The sequence below is a fragment of the Magnolia sinica genome, chromosome 2, assembly GCF_029962835.1.
Source record: "Magnolia sinica isolate HGM2019 chromosome 2, MsV1, whole genome shotgun sequence".
Lineage (NCBI taxonomy): Eukaryota > Viridiplantae > Streptophyta > Magnoliopsida > Magnoliales > Magnoliaceae > Magnolia > Magnolia sinica.
The window spans coordinates 70,937,962-70,960,865 of NC_080574.1; positions in this window are offsets into that span (position 1 = coordinate 70,937,962).

Consider the following 22,904-nt stretch of genomic DNA (forward strand, 5'->3'; position numbering starts at 1 on the left):
ATAAAACAGCTTACGAATTGTGGTTCAATAAAAAACCTACTGTTAAATACTTTCGAGTTTTTGGCAGCAAGTGCTATATTTTACGTGATCGTGAAAATTTGGGAAAATTTGATACGAAGAGTGATGAAGGGATTTTTCTAGGATATTCCTTAAACAGTCGAGCTTATCGGGTTCTGAACAAAAAGACTGGTGTGATTCAAGAATCCATTAATGTTATCATTGATGATCACTTAAACACACCAATTTCTAATTCAGATAATGATGAAGTATTAATCATTGATAAACCCGATACTTCATCGAATCGGACTGATTCTGAGTTGAGGACTGTTAAAGATCATCCAACCTCACAAATTCTTGGAAACTCTCTCACCGGTGTTCGCACCCGTAGACAACTTGAGGATATATGTAATTATGTATGTTTTACATCCCAAATAGAACCATCTAACGTAAAAGAAGCTCTTGCTGATGAGAACTGGATTGTTGCGATGCAAGATGAACTCAACCAATTCGTAAGAAATGATGTTTGGTATCTCGTACCAAGACCTAAAGATAAACACATCATTGGAACAAAATGGATTTTCAAAAATAAGTCTGACGAGTGTGGAAATATTATTAGAAACAAGGTTAGACTAGTGGTACAAGGTTATACTCAAATTGAAGGGATTGATTTTGATGAAACCTTTGCACTAGTAGCACATCTTGAATCTATCAGACTATTTATATCCATTGCATGTTTTAAAAAGATAAAGATCTATCAAATGGATGTGAAAAGTGCTTCTCTAAATGGCGATTTACATGAATAAGTCTATGTTGAACAGCCAATGGGTTTTGAAGATTTCAAAAATACTGATAATGTATATCGGCTTAAAAAGGCACTTTATGGATTAAAACAAGCACCTAGGGCATGGTATGAGAAACTAACGAAATTTCTTTTAAGTCATAATTTTCAAATGGGATCTGTTGATAAAACTCTGTTTGTTAAGAAACATAATGATCATATCTTAATGGTACAGATTTATGTTGATGATATCATTTATGGATCAACTTGTACTGACTTGACTACTGAGTTTGCAGATTTGATGAAATCACAGTTCGAAATGAGCATGGTTGGGGAATTGACTTATTTCCTTCGATTGCAAGTAAAGCAACAACTTGAAGGAATATTCATTTCTCAATCTAAGTATGCTTTGAATCTAATCAAGAGATTTGGATTTGAGAATGGCAAGAATTTCGATACTCCTATGAGTACTACCCTGAAACTCTCAAAAGACTCTAATGGTAAAAATGTTAACTCAAAACTTTATCGGAGTATGATTGGTAGTTTGTTATATTTAACTAATAGTAGACCTGATATTTCTCTAAGTGTTGGTATTTGCGCAAGATATCAATCTGATCTAAAAGAATCTCACTTGATTGCTGTCAAGCGAATTATTAGATATGTCGCAAGTACTGTAAATCTCGGTCTCTGGTATCCTCATGAGACTAGTGTCCAATTAGCTGGGTACTCGGATGCTGACTGGGCTGGTAATTTAGATGATAGAAAACCAACCAGTAGTGGTTGTTTTTACATTGGAAATTGTCTAGTTTCCTGGTTTAGTAAGAAACAAAATTCTATATCACTTTCAACAGCTGAAGTTGAGTATATCGCAGCTGGTAATGCATGTACACAGCTTGTTTGGATGCAACGAATGCTAAGTGATTATGGAATTAAACAGGATTCTATGTTATTACATTGTGATAATTCCAGTGCGATAAATATTTCAAAAAATCCTATTCAGCATTCTCGTACTAAGCACATTGACATTAGATTTCATTATATAAGGGAATTAGTAGAAGAAAAAGTTATATCTCTAGAATATATTCCTACTGAAGATCAACGAGCTGACATTTTCACAAAACCTCTCGATAAAAGTAGGTTCAAAAAGATGAAATTTGATCTTGGCATGTGTATGTTAAATTGATTATTTATGCCTACTTGTATTATAGTGTATATATTTGCTAGATTGAATTTCAATTTTTGTAAAATTTGCAAGAAATTTGAATTTTTGGGGTTTCTTCGACCAGTCGTGAGTATACACGACCAGTCGTCCTACGACCGGTCGTAGATACCCACGACCGGTCGCAGAACACGGGTTTCACTTAAAATTGGGGATTTTTGCTTTCTTCCTTATTTCATCTTTCTTCTCTTTGGAGCCGAGCTTCGACTTGTCGAACCCATCTTTCTTGTTCTTCAAGGTTAGTGTTCCAAATCCCGTTTTTCTTGCAGATTTGTGTCTAGTTTGTTTTCTTTTCAAGCTTGAAACTTTCTATTTTGAATTTCATTGAGATTTGGGGTTTGGATTTTGAAAAATCTGTTTTGTGTAAACCCACTTCTCAATCCTTTGCAAGTTCTTTATTCCTTGAAATCCTTGTTGCAAATGACTTCTAGAGGTAGAAAAACTACTTCCCGTGGTCCTTCTTCTTCCTCCAGATCGACCGCTATCTCTAAGCGTCATCTTCTTGTTCCCAATGATGATCCATCATATGTCAGGGACATTAGATCACGTAATGTTATTGTTGAACATCCTGTTGATGTCAATCATATTGTACCTTTTGACATCCTTCCTATGCTTGAAGCTGTAGGTTGGGTTAACTTATTACATTAGGGTGGGCCTGCATACTGGTCCATTGCCCAATCCATGTTTACATGTATTAGTGCTTTCTCACAGGATGATTTAACTTTTAAAATATCTATTAGAGAAGGGCCTTTTGACGTTGATCGTCATTTAATTTCAGCCCTTATGGACATTCCTGTGAATGATGAGGGTATTCCTATTCATAACTTAACTGATAAACCCTCAATGTCTGAAAAATGCATGCTCACTAGAGACTTGTGCAACATGGATGTTCAATGGACTCAAAAAGGGAATGCGCTTCCTGCAAGGTATTTGTTACCCAAATACAGAATTCTCCACAGAATCTTTGTGTCTAATCTGTATCCTTGTTCGGGTAATAAATCTGACTTGACTTCGTTTATGGTTCGTGTTATCCATGCTATTTCCAATGGTACTCAGATTTGTTTACCATCCTTAATCTGTCATTTCATTCTTTAGTTTCGACTCCATCCTGGTCATAGTGACATTCCTTTTGCCTGTTTTATGACTGTATTGGCTACTCATATGTTAATCGATATGCCGGTTGATGAGGCACCTATCCATCATCTGATCTTCAACAATACTAATATCAACAAGATGAAGTTGGATCTACTTCCTGAACAAGGTGGTGGTGGTGGTGGTAGTCATGAAGAAGTTGGTGATGACATTAATATGGATGACATTTTTGAGGAACTGGATTCTGACTCAGCAAATGATCCAGATTTTGTACCATCTGATGTTGATGCACGTCTGAGTGCATTAGAGGGTAAAGTTGAGAATATAAATGTAAAGTTGGAAAACATGTCTGTTGCTCATGATTTACAATTCAAGTACATGCGCAAATATCTTAGGCGCTTGAACAAAGGCATGCACCAACTTGATCCCTCTATTCCTGCTCCATCATCTAGTTCTGGTTCTGACTAGTTTTTATGAGTCTTCTGGTCTATAATAACTTTATAACTTAGCACTTGGTTGACTGATTTTGAGTTGGATACTATCTATGTTTTATGTTGGATATTTATTCTATGTGATGCTGAGTATCTCTATCACTCTTTTGCTATACTCTCTTACCTCCTCATGTTTACTCTCATATATTCCTTTATTTAGTTCTCCTTTGTCATATTGTGACAAAAAGGGGGAGAATGGTTTGTTCTTAATGTGATTGTGAGAGGAGTAGCATTGATTATGTTACTCAGGGGGAGTGGGGGAGTATGTTTGAGCTTGTTGAAGTATGTTTGAGCTTGTTAAATGAAACTGGTTGAATGTTGAATATTGAATATTGATTTGCAGGTATTATCCAGTTGTTTTACTTTATATTTATCTTGGTTATGTGTTTTTTCACTAATTTGACAAAGGGGGAGATTGTAAGTGCTATAATTTATATCCCTGTCTGTTGTCAAATTTGTGGTGCCAAAATCACTGTTATATATAAACTTGCATAAGTGAAGCTCTCTCAAGGGTCAACATTCATGAACAAGCTAAGCTCACATCAAGCAAAGCTCACAAGTACAAGGATCAATCTTGAATGCAAGAACTGCTCACAAGACAAGACTCAAGCTGCAAGACTTCAAGAAGAGTACAAGGCAGTTTGTAAAGATCTCAAGACTTCAAAGCTCATACTTCAAGGTCACTTGTCCCTAATGTTTCAATGTCCATACTTTATAGTTGAGGTTTGACTGACCATAGGTTGACCTTAGAAGTAGGTCATTTCGGATACATAAACCGAATGTTTATTTTACATGAGTTTGGTCTGTTATTCGACTAGTCCTAGGCCTTCTTCGACTAGTCCTAGACTTGCTTCGACTAGTCTAAGAAATTCCTCGATCAGTCGTGAGTTTGTTACAAATTTTGGATAAAATCTGTTAGGCTTCGACTAGTCCAGGAATTTGTTCGACCAGTCGTAGGAACAGTGTCGACTGCATCTTCGACCAGTCGAACATCTTTGACTCGAATTCCAGCAATGGTTAATAGTTTCTTCGACCAGTCGAAGGAAACCTACGACCAGTCGTAGAATGGTCAGAGCATATCCCGTCGGATTTTTCAAATATCTGTTGTTGCTTCGACTAGTCGAAGAGCTCCCTAGACCAGTCGAAGACACGATCTGCTCACCTATAAATAGTGCACAAATCTCAGAAGAAATCATCAAATTAATTAATCTATTCAAGCCAATCTTCGTCGAACTTCTGAGAGATAATTCTGTGCTCCATCTAAGCTAAGTGTGCTTATTTAATATTCTCTTTCCTTAGCTTTATTTTAATTGATTTTGTTTCTGCTATTCCAATCTGATTTGATAAGAGGAATTATTATTCCCATTCTTTGGAACCAAAATCAATTAAGGCAAGCCCTATTAGGTTTAATTTAAAATCTATTAGAATTAGAACCATTGTAATTGAGTACTGGAAATTGAACTTGGACATTCAATCATCTACTCTGATTTGGTTCTACCGGGCTGCTACAACGAAGGAGATAATCAGGTATTTTACATTTAATTGTAAATTCCTTTTTGTTTTGGTTTCTTTCAAGATTTGCCAGAAAAATCTTGTTGTATTGGTTATCTGAGGAGAGCCAGGAAAACTCAAAAGTGGGTTTTTTTAATTGTGTAAGCCCACAGACAAAAACACAATTGTGAAGGTTTTGGGTGAACCTGGGAAAACCTATTTTTAGTGAACGCTAATATCCCCTGTGTGAGGATATTAGGAGTGGAGTAGCATTTTGTGTGGTTGTTGTTTAACAGTTGGTGAACACACATGCGAACCACTATAAACCCTTGTGTTGTGGTTGATTGATTTATTCTTCTAATCTTTAATTATTCTTTTGTGGGATATATGTATGGTGGTGAATGTTGTAATCATTTAATTCAAGCATTGTGAGAATGTTGTAATAGTTTAGAATTTATTTTCTGTTATTCCGATATCGCTTGATATTTTAATTTCTTTTGAAAGTTGTTCCAGCAAGGTTGCCCTGCCATTTTTATGGTGTATGGCTGGCCCTAGAACAATACATTTGTGATTCAAGTTATTTCAATTCAGTTTGTATTTAATTCTATATTCCTCTTCGATTTGAGATTTGATACAAAGATCTTTCTAGAAATAAGGTTGTCCTACCATAAACTCTGGTTTTTGGTGTAAGGTTGTCCTTAGAACAACATTTGTATCAACCTCTCAAGATCTGAATTTTGAGGCTGTTTTACTTTCCTGCATTGTAATTTACTCTGGCTATCATATTCTTTTTAATTCCGCTGTTATAAATTTTATTTGGCATTGTCCTATTCACCCCCCCTCTAGGACATATAGCTTGGCCTTTTCATAAACCTTAATTTATTCCCAATACCCGAAACCTATAGTTTATAACCTAAACCTAAACCAAAACCTATGAGCTAAGACCTTAACCTATAACCTAAACCTAAATGTAAACCTAAACCTTAACCTATACCTATAACCTTAACCTAAACGAAAACCTATGACCTAAAACATTAACCAATAACCAAAACCTCAACCTTAACCTAAACCGAAACCTAAACCTAAACCTAAACCTTAACCTAAACCTATAACCTTAACCTAAAACATAAAACCTAAACCTAAACCTTAATCCTAAATGTATTCTCAAATCCCTAAACATAAACCTACACCTAATCCTAATCGCAACTCCCTAAAACCTAAACCTAAACCGAAACTTGAAAACCCAAACATAAACCCGATCCCGAACCCGATTTCCTAAACCTAAACCTGAACCTATTCTCAATTCCCTAAACCTATAGTTTATAACCAAAACCTAAACCTTAACCTAAACCTAAACCTTAACCTGTACCTATAACTTTAACCTAAACCAAAACCTATGACCTAAAACCTTAACCTATAACCTAAACCTAAACCTAAACCTAAACCACAACCTTAACCTTAACCTAAACCTTAACATTAACCTATAACCTAAAACCGAAACTTAAAACTAAAACCTAAATGTATTCTCAAATCCCTAAACCTAAACCTACACCTAATCCTAATCTCAACTCCCTAACCTAAACCTAAACCTAAACTTGAAAACCCAAAGAAAAACCCGATCCCGAACCCGAACCCGATTTCCTAAACCTAAACCTTTACCTATTCTCAATTCCCTAAACGTATAGCTTATAACCTAAACCTAAACCTTAACCTATACTTATAACCTTAACCAAAACCTATGACCTAAACCCTTAACCTATAACCTAAAACCTAAACCTAAACTTGAAAACCCATACCTAAATCCGATCCTGAACCCGAACCCAAGTTCCTAAACTAAAACCTTAACCTATTCCCAATACCCTAATCCTATAGCTTATAACCTAAACGTAAACCAAAACCTATGAGCTAAAACCTTAACCTATAACCTAAATCTAAACCTAAACCTAAACCTTAACCTATACCTATAACTTAACCTAAACCAAAACCTATGACCTAAAACCTTAACCTATACCCTAAACCAAAACCTAAACCTAAACCGTAACCTAAACCTACAACCTTAACCTAAACCAAAACCTATGACCTAAAACCCTAACCTATAACCTAAACCTTAACCTTAACCTAAACCTAAACCAAAACCTAAACCAAAACCTTAACCTAAACCTAAACCTTAACCTATAACCTAAAACCTAAACCTAAAACTAAAACCTAACTATATTCCGAAATCCCTAAACCTAAACCTACACATAATCCTAATCTCAACTCCCTAACCTAAACCTAAACCTAAACTTGAAAACCCAAACATAAACCCGATCTCGAACCCGAACTCGATTTACTAAACCTAAACCTTAACGTATTCTCAATTACCTAAACCTATATCTTATAACCTAAACCTAAACCTTAACCTATACCTATAACCTTAACCTAAACCAAAACCTATGACCAAAACCCTTAACCTAAAACCTAAAACCTAAACCTAAACATGAAAACCCAAACCAAAACCCGATCTTGAACCCGAACCCAATTTCCTGAACCTAAACCTTAACCTATTCTCAATTCCCTAAACCTATAGCTTATAACCTAAAGCTAAACCAAAACCTATGAGCTAAAACCTTAACGTATAATCTAAACCTAAACATAAACCTAAACCTTAACCTAAACTTATAACATTAACCTAAACCAAAACCTATGACCTAAAACCTTAACCTATAACCTAAACCAAAACCAAAACCTAAACCTTATCCTATACCGATAACCCAAACCTAAACCAAAACCTATGATCTAAAACTTTAACCTATTACCTAAACCTCAACCTTAACCTAAACCTAAACCAAAACCAAAACCTAAACCTTAACCTAAACTTATAACCTTAACCTAAAAGCTAAAACCTAAACCTAAACCTAAATCCTAAATGTATTCTCAAATCCCTAAACATAAACCTACACCTAATCCTAATCTCAATGCCTTGACATAAACTTAAACCCAAACTTGAAAACCCAAACAAACCTTATCCATAACCCGAACCCGATTTCCTAAACCTAAACCTTAATCTGTTCTCAATTCCCAAAACATATAGCTTATAACTAAAACAAAACCTTCACCTATACCTATAATCTTAACCTAAACCAAAACCAATGACCTAAAACCTTAACCTATAACCTATAACCTAAACCTAAACTTAAAAACCCAAACCTAAACCAGATCTCGAACCTGAACCCAATTTCCTAAACCTAAACCATAACCTATTCTCAATTCCCTAAACCTATAACATATAACCTAAACTGAAACTAAAACCTATGAGCTAAAACCTTAACCTATAACCTAAACCTAAACCTAAACCTAAACCTTAACCTATACCTATAACCTTAACCTAAACCAAAACCTATGACCTATAACCTTAACCTATAACCTAAACCTAAACCTAAACCTAAACCTTAACCTATACCTATAACCTTAACCTAAACCAAAACCTAAGAGCTAAAACCTTAACCCATAACCTAAACCCAAACCTAAACATAAACCTTAACCTATACCAATAACCTTAACCTAACCCAAAACCTATGAGCTAAAACCTTTACCTATAACCTAAACCTAAACCTAAACCTAAACCTTAACCTATACCTATAACCTTAACCTAAACCAAAACTTATGACCTAAAACCTTAACCTATAACCTAAACCTCAACCTTAACCAAAACCTAAACATAAACCTAAACCTAAACCTTATCCTAAACCTATAACCTTAACCTAAAACCTAAAACCTAAACCTATACCTAAATCCTAAATGTATTCTCAAATCCCTAAAACATAAACTTACACTTAATCCTAATCTCAACTCCCAAACCTAAACCTAAAGCTAAACTTGAAAACCCAAACATAAACCCGATCCCAAACCCGAGCCTGATTTCCTAAACCTAAACCTTAACATATTCTCAATTCCCTAAACCTATATCTTATAACCAAAACCTAAACCTTAACCTATACCTATAACCTTAACCTAAACCCAAACCTATGACCTAAAACCTTAACCTGTAACCTAAACCTAAACCTAAACTTGAAAACCCAAAACAAAACCAGATCCCGAACTCGAACCCAATTTCCCAAACCTAAACCTTAACCTATTCTCAATTCCCTAAACCTATAGCTTATAACCTAAACCTAAACCTTCACCTTAACCTATACCTATAACCTTAACATAAACCAAAATCTATGACCTAAAACCTTAACCAATAACCTAAACCTAAACCTTATCCTATACCTATAACCTTAACCTAAACCAAAACCTACGAGCTAAAACCTTAACCTATAACCTAAATCTAAACCTAAACTTGAAAACACAAACCAAAACCAGATCCCGAACCCGAAGCCAATTTCCTAAACCGGAACCTTAACCTATTCTCAATTCCCTAAACCTGTAGCTTATAACCTAAACCTAAACCTTAACTAAAACCTAAACCTAAACCTTAACATATACCTATAAACTTAACCTAAACCAAAACCTATGAGCTAAAACCTTAACCTATAACCTAAACCTAAACCTAAACCTAAACCTTAACCTATACCTATATCCTTAACCTAAACCAAAACCTATGACCTAAAACATTAAGCTATAACCTAAACCTCAACCTTAACCTAAACCTAAACCTAAACCTAAAGCTAAACCTAAACCTAAAACCTAAAACCTAAAACCTAACCCTAAACCTACACCTAAACCTTAACCAAAACCTATAACCTTAACTTAAAACCTAAAACCTAAACCTAAACCTAAATCCTAAATGTATTCTCAAATCCCTAAACATAAACCAACACCTAATCCTAATCTCAACTCCCTAACCTAAACCTAAATCTAAACTTGAAAACCCAAACATAAACCCGATCCCGAACCCGAACCCGATATCCTAAACCTAAACCTTAACCTATTCTCAATTCCCTAAACCTATAGCTTATAACCTAAGTCTAAAGCTTAACCTAAACCTATACCTTAACCTATACCTATAAGCTAAACCTAAACCAAAACCTATGACCTAAAACCTTAACCTATAACCTAAACCTAAACCTAAACCTAAACCTCGACCTTATCCTTAACCTTAACCTATAACCTAAAACCTAAACCTAAAACTAAAACCTAAATGTATTCTCAAATCCCGAAACCTAAACCTACACCTAATCCTAATCTCAACTCCCTAAACTAAACCTAAACCTAAACTTGAAAACCCAAACATAAACCCGATCCCGAATCCGAACCCGATTTCCTAAACCTAAACATTAACCTATACCTATAACCTTAACCTAAACCAAAACCTATGACTTAAACCCTTAACCTATAACCTAAAACCTATACCTAAACTTGAAAACCCAAACCTAAATCCGATCCGGAACCCAAACCCAATTTTCTTAACCTAAACCTTAACCTATTCCCAATTCCCGAAACCTATAGCCTATGACCTAAAACCTTAACCTATAATCTAAACCTCAACCTTAACCTAAACCTTAACCTAAACCTTAACCTAAACCTATAACTTTAACCTAAAACCTAAATCCCAAACCTAAACCTAAATCCTAAATGTATTCTCAAATCCCTAAACATAAACCTACACCTAATCCTAATCTCAACTCCCTTACCTAAACCTAAACCTAAACTTGAAAACCCAAACATAAACCTGATCCCGAACTCGAACCCGATTTCTTAAACCTAAACCTTAACCTATTCTCAATTCCCTAAACCTACAGCTTATAACCTAAACCTAAACCTTAACCTATACCTATAACCTTAACCTAAACGAAAACCTATGACCTAAAACCTTAACCTATAACCTAAACCTAAACTTGAAAACCTAAACCTAAACCTGATCCCGAACCCGAACCCAATTTCCTAAACCTACACCTTAACCTATTCTCAATTCCCTAAACCTATAGCTTATTACCTAAACCTAAACCTCAACCTAAGCCTAAACCTAAACCTTAACCTATACCTATAACCTTAACATAAACCAAAACCTATGACCTAAAACCTTAACCTATAACCTAAACCTAAACCTAAACCTAAACCTTAACCTATACCTATAACCTTAACCTAAACCAAAACCTATGAGCTAAAACCTTAACCTATAACTTAAACCTAAACCTAAACTTGAAAACACAAACCTAAACCCGATCCCGAACCCGAACCCAATTTCCTAAACCTAAACCTTAACCTATTCTCAATTCCCTAAACCTAAACCTTAACCAAAACCTAAACCTAAACTTTAACCTATACCTATAAACTTAACCTAAACCAAAACCTTTGAGCTAATACCTTAACCTATAACCTAAACCTAAACCTAAACCTAAACCGTAACCTGTACCTATAACCTTAACCTAAACCAAAACCTATGAGGTAAAACCTTAACCTATAACCTCAAGCAAAACCTAAACCTAAACCTTAACCTATACCTATAACCTTAACCTAAACCAAAACCAATAACCTAAAACCTTAACCTATAACCTAAACCTCAACCTTAACCTAATCCTAAACCATAACCTAAACCTAAACCTTAACCTAAACCTAAACCTTAACTTATAACCTAAAACTAAAACCTAAAACTAAAACCTAATTGTATTCTCAAATCCCTAAACCTAAACCTACACCGAATCATAATCTCAACTCCCTAAACTAAACCTAAACCTAAACTTGAAAACCCAAACATAAACCCGATCTCGAACCCGAAGCCGATTTCCTAAACCTAAACCTTAACCTATTCTCAATTACCTAAACCTATAGCTTATAACCTAAACCTAAACCTTAACCTATACCTATAACCTTAACCTAAACCAAAACCTATGACCTAAACCCTTAACCTATAACCTAAAACCTAAACCTAAACTTGAAAACCCAAACCTAAACCCGATCTTGAACCCGAACCCAATTTCCTAAACCTAAACCTTAACCTATTCTCAATTCCCTAAACCTATAGCTTATAACCTAAACCAAAACCAAAACCTATGAGCTAAAACCTTAACCTATAACCTAAACCTAAACCTTAACCTATACCTATAACCTTAACCTAAAGCAAAACCTATGACCTAAAACCTTAACCTATAACCTAAACCAAAAGCTAAACCTAAACCTTATCCTATACCTCTAACCTTAACCTAAACCAAAACCTATGACCTAAAACTTTAACCTATTACCTGAACCTCAACCTTAACCTATACCTAAACCAAAACCGAAACTTAAACCATAACCTAAACCTATAACCTTAACCTAAAACCAAAAACCCAAACCTAAATCCTAAATGTATTCTCAAATCCCTAAACATAAACCTACACCTAATCCAAATCTCAACTCCCTGACGTAAACTTAACCTAAACTTGAAAGCCCAAACAAACCCGATCCAGAACCCGAACCCGATTTCCTAAGCCTAAACCTTAACCTATTCGCAATTCCCTATACATATAGCTTGTAACTTAAACCAAAACTTCACCTATACCTATAACCTTAACCTAAACCAAAAGCTATGACCTAAAACCTTAACCTATAACCTAAAACCTAAACCTAAACTTGAAAACCCAAGCCTAAACCCGATCCTGAACCCGAACCCAATTTCTTAAACCAAAACCTTAACCTATTGTCAATTCCCTAAACCTATTGCTTATAACCTAAACCTAAACCAAAACTTGTGACCTAAAACCTAAACCTATAACCTAAACCTTAACCTTAACCTATAGCCATAACCTTAACCTAAACAAAAACCTATGACCTAAAACCTTAACCTATAACCTAAACCTAAACCTAAACCTTAACTTATACCTATAACCTTAACCTAAACCACAACCTATGAGCTAAAACCTTAACCTATAACCTAAACCAAAACCTAAACCTAAACCTTAACCTATACCTAGAACCTAAACCTAAACCAAAACCTATGACCTAAACCCTTAACCTATAACCTAAAATCTAAACCTAAACTTGAAAACCCAAACCTAAACCCGATCTTGAACCCGAACACAATTTTTTAAACCTAAACCTTAACCTATTCTCAATTCCCTAAACCTACAGCAAATAACCAAAACCAAAACCAAAACCTATGAGCTAAAACTTTAACCTATAACCTAAACCTAAACCTAAACCTAAACCTAAACCTTAACCTATACCTATAACCTTAACCTAAACCAAAACCTATGACCGAAAACCTTAACCTATAACCTAATCCAAAACCTAAACCTAAACCTTATCCTATACCTCTAACCTTAACCTAAACCAAAACCTATGACCTAAAACCTTAACCTATAACCTAAACCGAAACCTAAACCTAAACCTTAACCTATACCTATAACCTTAACCTAAACCACAACCTATGAACTAAAACCTTAACCTATAACCTAAACCTAAACCTTAACCTATACCTATAACATTAACCTAAACCAAAACCTATGAGCTAAAACCTTTACCTATAACCTAAACCTAAACCTAAACCAAAACCTTAACCTTTACCTAAACCAAAACCTATGACCTAAAACCTTAACCTATAACCTAAAGCTCAACCTTAACCAAAACCTAAACAAAAACCTAAACCTAAACCTTAACCTAAACCTATAACCTTAACCTAAAACCTAAAACCTAAACCAAAACCTAAATCCTAAATGTAATCTCAAATCCCTAAACATAAACCTACACCTAATCCTAATCTCAACTCCCTATCCAAAACCTAAACCTAAACATGAAAACCGAAACATAAACCCGATCCCGAACCCGAAACCGATTTCCTAAACCTAAACCTTAACCTATTCTCAATTCCTTAAACCTAGAGCTTTTAACCTAAACCTATACCTATAACCTTAACCTAAACCCAAACCTATCACCTAAAACCTTAACCTGTAACCTAAACCTAAACCTAAACTTGAAAACCCAAAACTAAACCCGATCTCGAACCCGAACCCAATTTCCTAAACCTAAACCCTAACCAATTCTCAATTCCCTAAACCTATAGTTTATAACCTAAACCTAAACCTTAACCTTAACCTATACCTATAACCATAACATAAACCAAAATCTATGACCTAAAACCTTAACCGATAACCTAAACCTAAACCTAAACCTAAACCTTAACCTATACCTATAACCTTAACCTAAACCAAAACCTATGAGCTAAAACCTTTACCTATAACTTAAACCTAAACCTAAACCAAAACATTAAGCTTTACCCATAACCTTAACCTAAACCAAAACCTATGACCTAAAACCTTAACCTATAACCTAAACCTCAACCTTAACCAAAACCTAAACATAAACCTAAACCTAAACCTTATCCTAAACCTATAACCTTAACCTAAAACCTAAAACCTAAACCTATACCTAAATCCTAAATGTATTCTCAAATCCCTAAACATAAACCTAATCCTAATCTCAACTCCCTATCCAAAACCTAAACCTAAACATGAAAACCGAAACATAAACCCGATCCCGAACCCGAGCCCGATTTCCTAAACCTAAACCTTAACTTATTCTCAATTCCCTAAACCTATATCTTATAACCTAAACCTAAACCTTAACCTAAACCTAAACCTTAACCTATACCTATAACCATAACCTAAACCCAAACCTATGACCTAAAACCTTAACCTGTAACCTAAACCTAAACCTTAACTTGAAAACCCAAACCTAAACCGATCCCGAACCCGAACCCAATTTCCTAAACCTGAACCTTAACCTATTCTCAATTCCCTAAACCTATAGCTTATAACCTAAACCTTAACCTTAACCAAAACCTAATCTGAAACCTTAACCTATACCTATAAACTTAACCTTAACCAAAACCTAATCTGAAACCTTAACCTATACCTATAAACTCAACCTAAACCAAAACCTATGAGCTAAAACCTTAACCTATAACCTAAACCTAAACCTAAACCTAAACCTTAACCTATACCTATAACCTTAACCTAAACCAAAACCTATGACCTAAAACATTAACCTATAACCTAAACCTCAACCTTAACCTAAACCGAAAACTAAACCTAAACCTAAACCTTAACCTAAACCTATAACCTTAACCTAAAACCTAAAACCTAAACCTAAACCTAAACCTAAACCTATAACCTTAACCTAAAACCTAAAACCTAAAACCTAAACCTAGACCTAAATCCTAAATGTATTCTCAAATCCCTAAACATAAACCTACACCTAATCCTAATCTCAACTCCCTAACTTAAACCTAAACCTAAACTTGAAAACCCAAACATAAACCCGATCCCAAACCCGAACCCGATTTCCTAAACCTAAACCTTAACCTATTCTCAATTCCCTAAACCTATAGCTTATAACCTAAGTCCAAAGCTTAACCTAAACCTAAACCTTAACCTATACCTATAAGCTAAACCTAAACCAAAACCTATGACCTAAAACCTTAACCTATAACCTAAACCAAAACCTAAACCTAAACCTCGACCTTATACTTAACCTTAACCAATAACCTAAAACCTAAACCTAAAACTAAAACCTAAATGTATTCTCAAATCCCAAAACCTAAACCTACACCTAATCCTAATCTCAACTCCCTAACATAAACCTAAACCTAAACATGAAAACCTAAACATAAACCCGATCTCGAACCCGAACCCGATTTCCTAAACCTAAACCTTAACCTATTCTCAATTCCCTAAACATATAGCTTATAACCTAAACCTAAACCTTAACCTTTACCTATAACCTTAACCTAAACCAAAACCTATGACCTAAACCCTTAACCTATAACCTAGAACCTAAACCTAAACTTGAAAACCCAAACCTAAAACTGATCCTGAACCCGAACCCAATTTCGTTAACCTAAACCTTAACCTATTCCCAATTCCATAAACCTAGAGCTTATAACCTAAACCTAAACCAAAACCTATGAGCTAAAACCTTAACCTATTACCTAAACCTAAACCTAAACCTAAACCTTAACCTATACCTATAAACTTAACCTAAACCAAAACCTATGAGCTAATACCTTAACCTATAACCTAAACCTAAACCTAAACCTAAACCTGTACCTTTAACCTTAACCTAAACCAAAACCTATGAGGTAAAACCTTAACCTATAACCTAAACCAAAACCTAAACCTAAACCTTAACCTATACCAATAACCTTAACCTAAACCAAAACCTATGACCTAAAACCTTAACCTATAACCTAAACCTAAACCTTAACCAAATCCTAAACCAAAACCAAAACCTAAACCTTAACCTAAACCTAAACCTTAACCTATAACCTAAAACCAATACCTAAAACTAAAACCTAATTGTATTCTCAAATCCCTAAACCTAAACCTACACCTAATCCTAATCTCAACTCCCTAACCTAAACCTAAACCTAAAATTGAAAACCCAAACATAAACCCGATCCTGAACCCAAACCCGATTTCCTAAACCTAAACCTTAACCTATTCTCAATTACCTAAATCTATAGCTCATAACCTAACCCTAAACCTTAACCTATACCTCTAACCTTAACCTAAACCTAAACCAAAACCTAATACTTAAACCCTTAACCTGTAACATAAAACCTAAACCTAAACTTGAAAACCCAAACCTAAACCTCATCCTGAACTGGAACCCAATTTCCTAAACCTAAACCATAACTTATTCTCAATTCCCTAAACATATAGCTTATAACCTAAACCTAAACCAAAACCTATGAGCTAAAACCTTAACCTATAACCTAAACCTAAACCTAAACCTAAACCTTAACCTATACCTATACCTATAACCTTAACCTAAACCAAAACCTATGACCTAAAACCTTAACCTATAACCTAAATCAGAACCTAAAACTAAACCTTATCCTATACCTCTAACCTTAACCTAAACCAAAACCTATGACCTAAAACTTTAACCTATTACCTGAACCTCAACCTTAACCAAAATCTAAACCAAAATCTAAACCGAAACCTTAACCTAAAACTATAACCTTAACCTAAAACCTAAAACCTAACCTAAATCCTAAATGTATTCTCAAATCCCTAAACATAAACCTAAACCTAAACCTAATCTCAACTCCCTGACCTAAACCTAAACCTAAACTTGAAAACCCAAATCAACCTGATCCAGAACCTGAACCCAATTTCCTAAACCTAAACCTTAACCTATTCTCAATTCCCTTAACCTATAACTTATAAGTTAAACCAAAACCTTCACCTACACCTATAACCTTAACCTAAACCAAAACCTATGACCTAAAAACTTAACCTATAACCTAAAACCTAAACCTAAACATGAAAACCAAAGCCTAAACCCGAACCCGAACCCAATTTCCTACTCAATTCCCTAAACCTATTGCTTATATCCTAAACCTAAACAAAAACCTGTGAGCTAAAACCTTAAACTATAACCTAAACCAAAACCTAAACCTAAACCTTAACCTATACCTACAACCTTAACCTTGACCTATAACCTAAACCGAAACCTAAACCAAAACCTTAATCTATACCTATAACCTTAACCTAAACCACAACCTATGAGCAAAAACCTTAACCTTTAACCTAAACCTAAACCTAAACCTAAACCTTAACCTATACCTATAACCTTAACCTAAACCAAAACCTATGAGCTAAAAACTTTACCTATAACCTAAACCTAAACCTAAACCTAAACCTTAACCTATACCTATAACCTTAACCTAAACTAAAACCTATGACCTAAAACCTTAACCTATAACCTAAACCTCAACCTTAACCAAAACCTAAACATAAACCTAAACCTAAACCTTAACCTAAAGCCTAAAACCTAAACTTAAACCTAAATCCTAAATGTAATCTCAAATCCCTAAACATAAACCTACACCTAATCCTAATCTCAACTCCCTAACCAAAACCTAAACCTAAACTTGAAAACCCAAACATTTACCCGATCCTGAACCCAAAACCGATTTCTTAAACCTTAACCTTAACCTATTCTCAATTCCCTAAACCTATAGCGTATAACCTAAACCTAATCCTTAATCTAAACCTAAACCTTAACCTATACTGATAACCTTAACCTAAACCAAAACCTATGACCTAAAACCTTAACCTATAACCTAAACCTAAACCTAAACCTAAACCTCGACCTTAACCATAACCTTAACCTATAACCTAAAACCTAACCCTAAAACTTAAAACTAAATGTATTCTTAAATCCCTAAACCTAAACGTACACCTAATCCTAATCTCAACTCCCTAACATAAACCTAAACATAAACTTGAAAGCCCAAGCATAAACCCGATCCTGAACCCGAACCCGATTTCCTAAACCTAAACCTTATCATATTCTCAATTCCCTAAACCTATAGCTTATATCCTAAACCTAAACCTTAACCTATACCTATAACCTTAACCTAAACCAAAACCTATGACCTAAACCCTTAACCTATAACAAAAAACCTAAACGTAAACGTGAAAACCCAAACCTAAATCCGATCCTGAACCCGAACCCAATTTCCTAAACCTAAACCTTAACATATTCCCAATTCCCAAAACCTATAGCTTATAACCTAAACCTAAACCAAAACCTATGAGCTAAAACCTTAACCAATAACCTAAACCAAAACCAAAACCAAAACCTTAAGCTATACCTAAAACAGTAAACCTAAACCAAAACTTAAATCCTAAATGTATTCTCAAATCCCAAAACATAAGCCTACACCTAATCCTAATCTCAACTGCCTAACCTAAACCTAAACCTAAACTTGAAAACCCAAACATAAACCTAATCTCGAACCCGAACCTGATTTCCTAAACCTAACCCTTAACCTATTCTCAATTCCCTAAACCTATAGCTTATAACCTAAACCTAAACCTTAAGCTAAACCTAAACCTTAACCTATACCTATAACCTTAACTTAAACCAAAACCTATGACCTTAAACCTTAACCTATAACCTAAACCTAAACCTAAACTTGAAAACTCAAAATTAAACCCGGTCCCGAACCCGAACCCAATTTCCTAAACCTAAACCTTAACATATTCTCAATTCCCTAAAGCTATAGCTTATTACCTAAACCTAAACCTTAACCTAAACCTTAACCTATACCTATAACCTTAACATAAACCAAAACCTACGACCTAAAACCTTAACCTAAACTAAACCTAAACCTTAACCTATACCTATAACCTCAACCTAAACCAAAACCTATGAGCGAAAACCTTAACCTATAACCTAAACCTAAACTTGAAAACACAAACCTAAACCCGATCCCGAACCCGAACCCAATTTCCAAAACCTAAACCTTAACCTATTCTCAATTCCCTAAACCTATAGCTTATAACCTAAACCTAAACCTTAACCAAAACCTAAACCTAAACCATAACCTATACCTATGAACTTAACCTAAAACAAAACCGATGAGCTAATACCTTAACCTATAACCTAAACCTAAACCTAAACCTAAACCTTAACCTATACCTATAACCTTAACCTAAACCAAAACCTATGACCTAAAACATTAACCTATAACCTAAACCTCATTCTTAACCTAAACATAAATCTTAACCTAAACCTATAACCTTAACCTAAAACCTAAAACCTAAACCTAAACCTAAATCCTAAATGTATTCTCAAATTCCTAAACATAAACCTACACCTAATCTTAATCTTAACTACCTAGCCTAAACCTAAACCTAAACTTAAAAACCCAAACATAAACCCGATCCTGAACCCGAAACCGATTTCCTAAACCTAAACCTTAACCTATTCTCAATTCCCTAAACCAAGAGCTTATAACCTAAACCTAAACCTTAACCTAAACCCAAACCTTAACCTATACCTATAACCTAAACCTAAACCAAAACGTATGACCTAAAACCTTAACCTATAACCTAAACCTAAACCTAAACCTCGACCTCAACCTTAACCTAAACATAAACCTTAACCTATAACCTAAAATCAAAACCTAAAACTAAAACCTAAATGTATTCTCAAATCCCTAAACCTAAACCTACACCTAATCCTAATCTCAACTCCCTAACCTAAACCAAAACCTAAACTTGAAAACCCAAACATAAACCCGATCCCGAACCCGAACCCGATTTCCTAAACCTAAACCTTAACCTATTCTCAATTCCCTAAACCTATAGCTTATAACCTAAACCTAAACCTTAACCTATACCTATAACCTTAACCTAAACCAAAACCTATGACCTAAACACTTAACCTATAACCTAAAATCGAAACCTAAACTTGAAAACCCAAACCTAAATCCGATCCTGAACTCGAACCCAATTTCCTAAACCTAAACCTTAACCTATTCCCAATTCCCTAAACCTATAGCTTATAACCTAAACCTAAACCAAAACATATGAGCTAAAACCATAACCTATAACATAAACATAAACCTAAACCTAAACCTTAACCTATACCTATAACCTTAACCTAAACCAAAACCTATGACATAAGACCTTAACCTATAAGCTAAACCAAAACCTAAACCTAAATCTTAACCTATACCTATAACCTTAACCTAAACTAAAACCTATGACCTAAACCTCAACCTTGACCTAAGCCTAAACCAAAACCTAAACCGAAACCTTAACCTAAACCTAAACCATAACCTATAACCTAAAACCTAAACCTAAAACTAAAACCTAATTGTATTCTCAAATCCCTAAACCTAAACCAACACCTAATCCTAATCTAAACTCCCTAAGCTAAACCTAAACCTAAACTTGAAAACCCAAACACAAACCTGATCCCGAAACCGAACCCGATTTCCTAAACCTAAACCTTAACCTATTCTCAATTCCCTAAACCTATACCTTATAACCTAAACCTAAACCTTAACCTATACCTATAAGCTTAACATAAACCAAAACCTATGACATAAACCCTTAACCTATAACCTAAAACCAACATCAAAACTTTAAAACCCGAACCTAAACCTGATCCGGAACCCGAACCCAATTTCCTAAACCAAAACCTTAACCTATTGTCAATTCCTTAAACCTATAGCTTATAACCTAAACCTAAACCTAAACCTATGAGCTGAAACCTTAACCAATAACCTAAACCTAAACCTAAACCTAAACCTTAACCAATACCTATAACCTTAACCTAAACCTAAAACTATGACCTAAGACCTTATCCTATAACCTAAACCAAAACCTAAACCTAAACCTTCTCCTACACCTATAACCTTAACCTAAACCAAAACCTATGGCCTAAAACTTTAACCTATTACCGAAACCTCAACCTTAACATAAACCTAAACCAAAACCTAAACCTAAACCTTAACCTAAACCTATAACCTTAACCTAAAACCTAAAACCTAAACCTAAACCTAAATCCTAAATGTATTCTCAAATCCCTAAACATAAACCTACACCTAATCCTAATCTCAACTCCTTGACCTAAACCTAAACCTAAACTTGAAAACCGAAACATAAACCCGATCTCGAAACCGAACCCGATTTCCTAAACCTAAACCTTAACCTATTCTCAATTCCCTAAACTTATAGCTTATAACTTAAACCAAAACCTTAACCAATACCTATAACCTTAACCTAAACTACAACTTATGACCTAAAACCTTAAAATATAACCTAAAACGTAAACCTAAACTTTAAAGCGCAAACCTAAACCCGATCCCGAACCCGAACCCAATTTCCTAAACCCAAACCTTAACCTATTCTCAATTCCTTAAACCTATAGCTTATAGCCTAAACCTAAACCAAAACCTTAACCTATAACCTAAGCCTAAACCTTAACCTATACCTATAACGTTAACCTAAACTAAAACCTATGACCTAAAACCATAACCTATAACCTAAACCTAAACCTAAACCTAAACCTAAACCTTAACCTATACCTATAACCTTAACCTAAACCAAAACCTATGACCTAAAACCTTAACCTATAACCTAAACCTCAACCTTAACCAAAACCTAAACATAAACCTAAACCTAAACCTTAACCTAAACCTATAACCTTAAACTAAAACCTAAAACCTAAGCCTAAACTTAATTCCTAAATGTATTCCCAAATCCCTAAACATAAACCTACACCTAATCCTAATCTCAACTCCCTAACCTAAACCTAAACGTAAACTTGAAAACCCAGACATAATCCCGATCCCGAACCCGAACCCGATTTCCTAAACCTAAACCTTAACCTATTCTCAATTCCCTAAACCTTTAGCTTATAACCTAAACCTAAACCTTAACCTAAACCTAAACCTTAACCTATACTTATAACCTTAACCTAAACCAAAACCTATGACCTAAAATCTTAACCTATAACCTAAACCTAAACCTAAACCTCAACCTCGACCTTAACCTTAACCGAAACCTAATCATTAACCTATAACCTAAAACCTAAACCTAAACCTAAAACCTAAATGTATTTTCAAATCCCTAAACCTAAACCTACACCTAATCCTAATCTCAACTCCCTATCCAAAACCTAAACCTAAACTTGAAAGGGCAAGCAGAAACTCGATCCCGAACCTGAACCCGATTTCTTAAACCTAAACCTTAACCCATTCTCCATTCCCTAAGCCTAAAGCTTATAACCTAAACCTAAACCTAAACCTAAACCTTAACCTTAACCTATACCTATAACCTTAACCTAAACCAAAACCAATGAGCTAAAACCTTAACCTATAACCTAAACCAAAACTTAAACCTAAACCTTAAACTATACCTATAACCTTAACCTAAACCAAAACATATGAACTAAAACCTTAACCAAAACCTAAACCTTAACCTATTCTCAATTCCCTAAACCTACAGCTTATAACCTAAACCAAAACCTTAACCTTAACCTAAACCTAAACCTATAACCTTAACCTATAACCTTAGCCTAAACCAAAACCTTTGACCTAAAACCTTAACCTGTAACCTAAAAC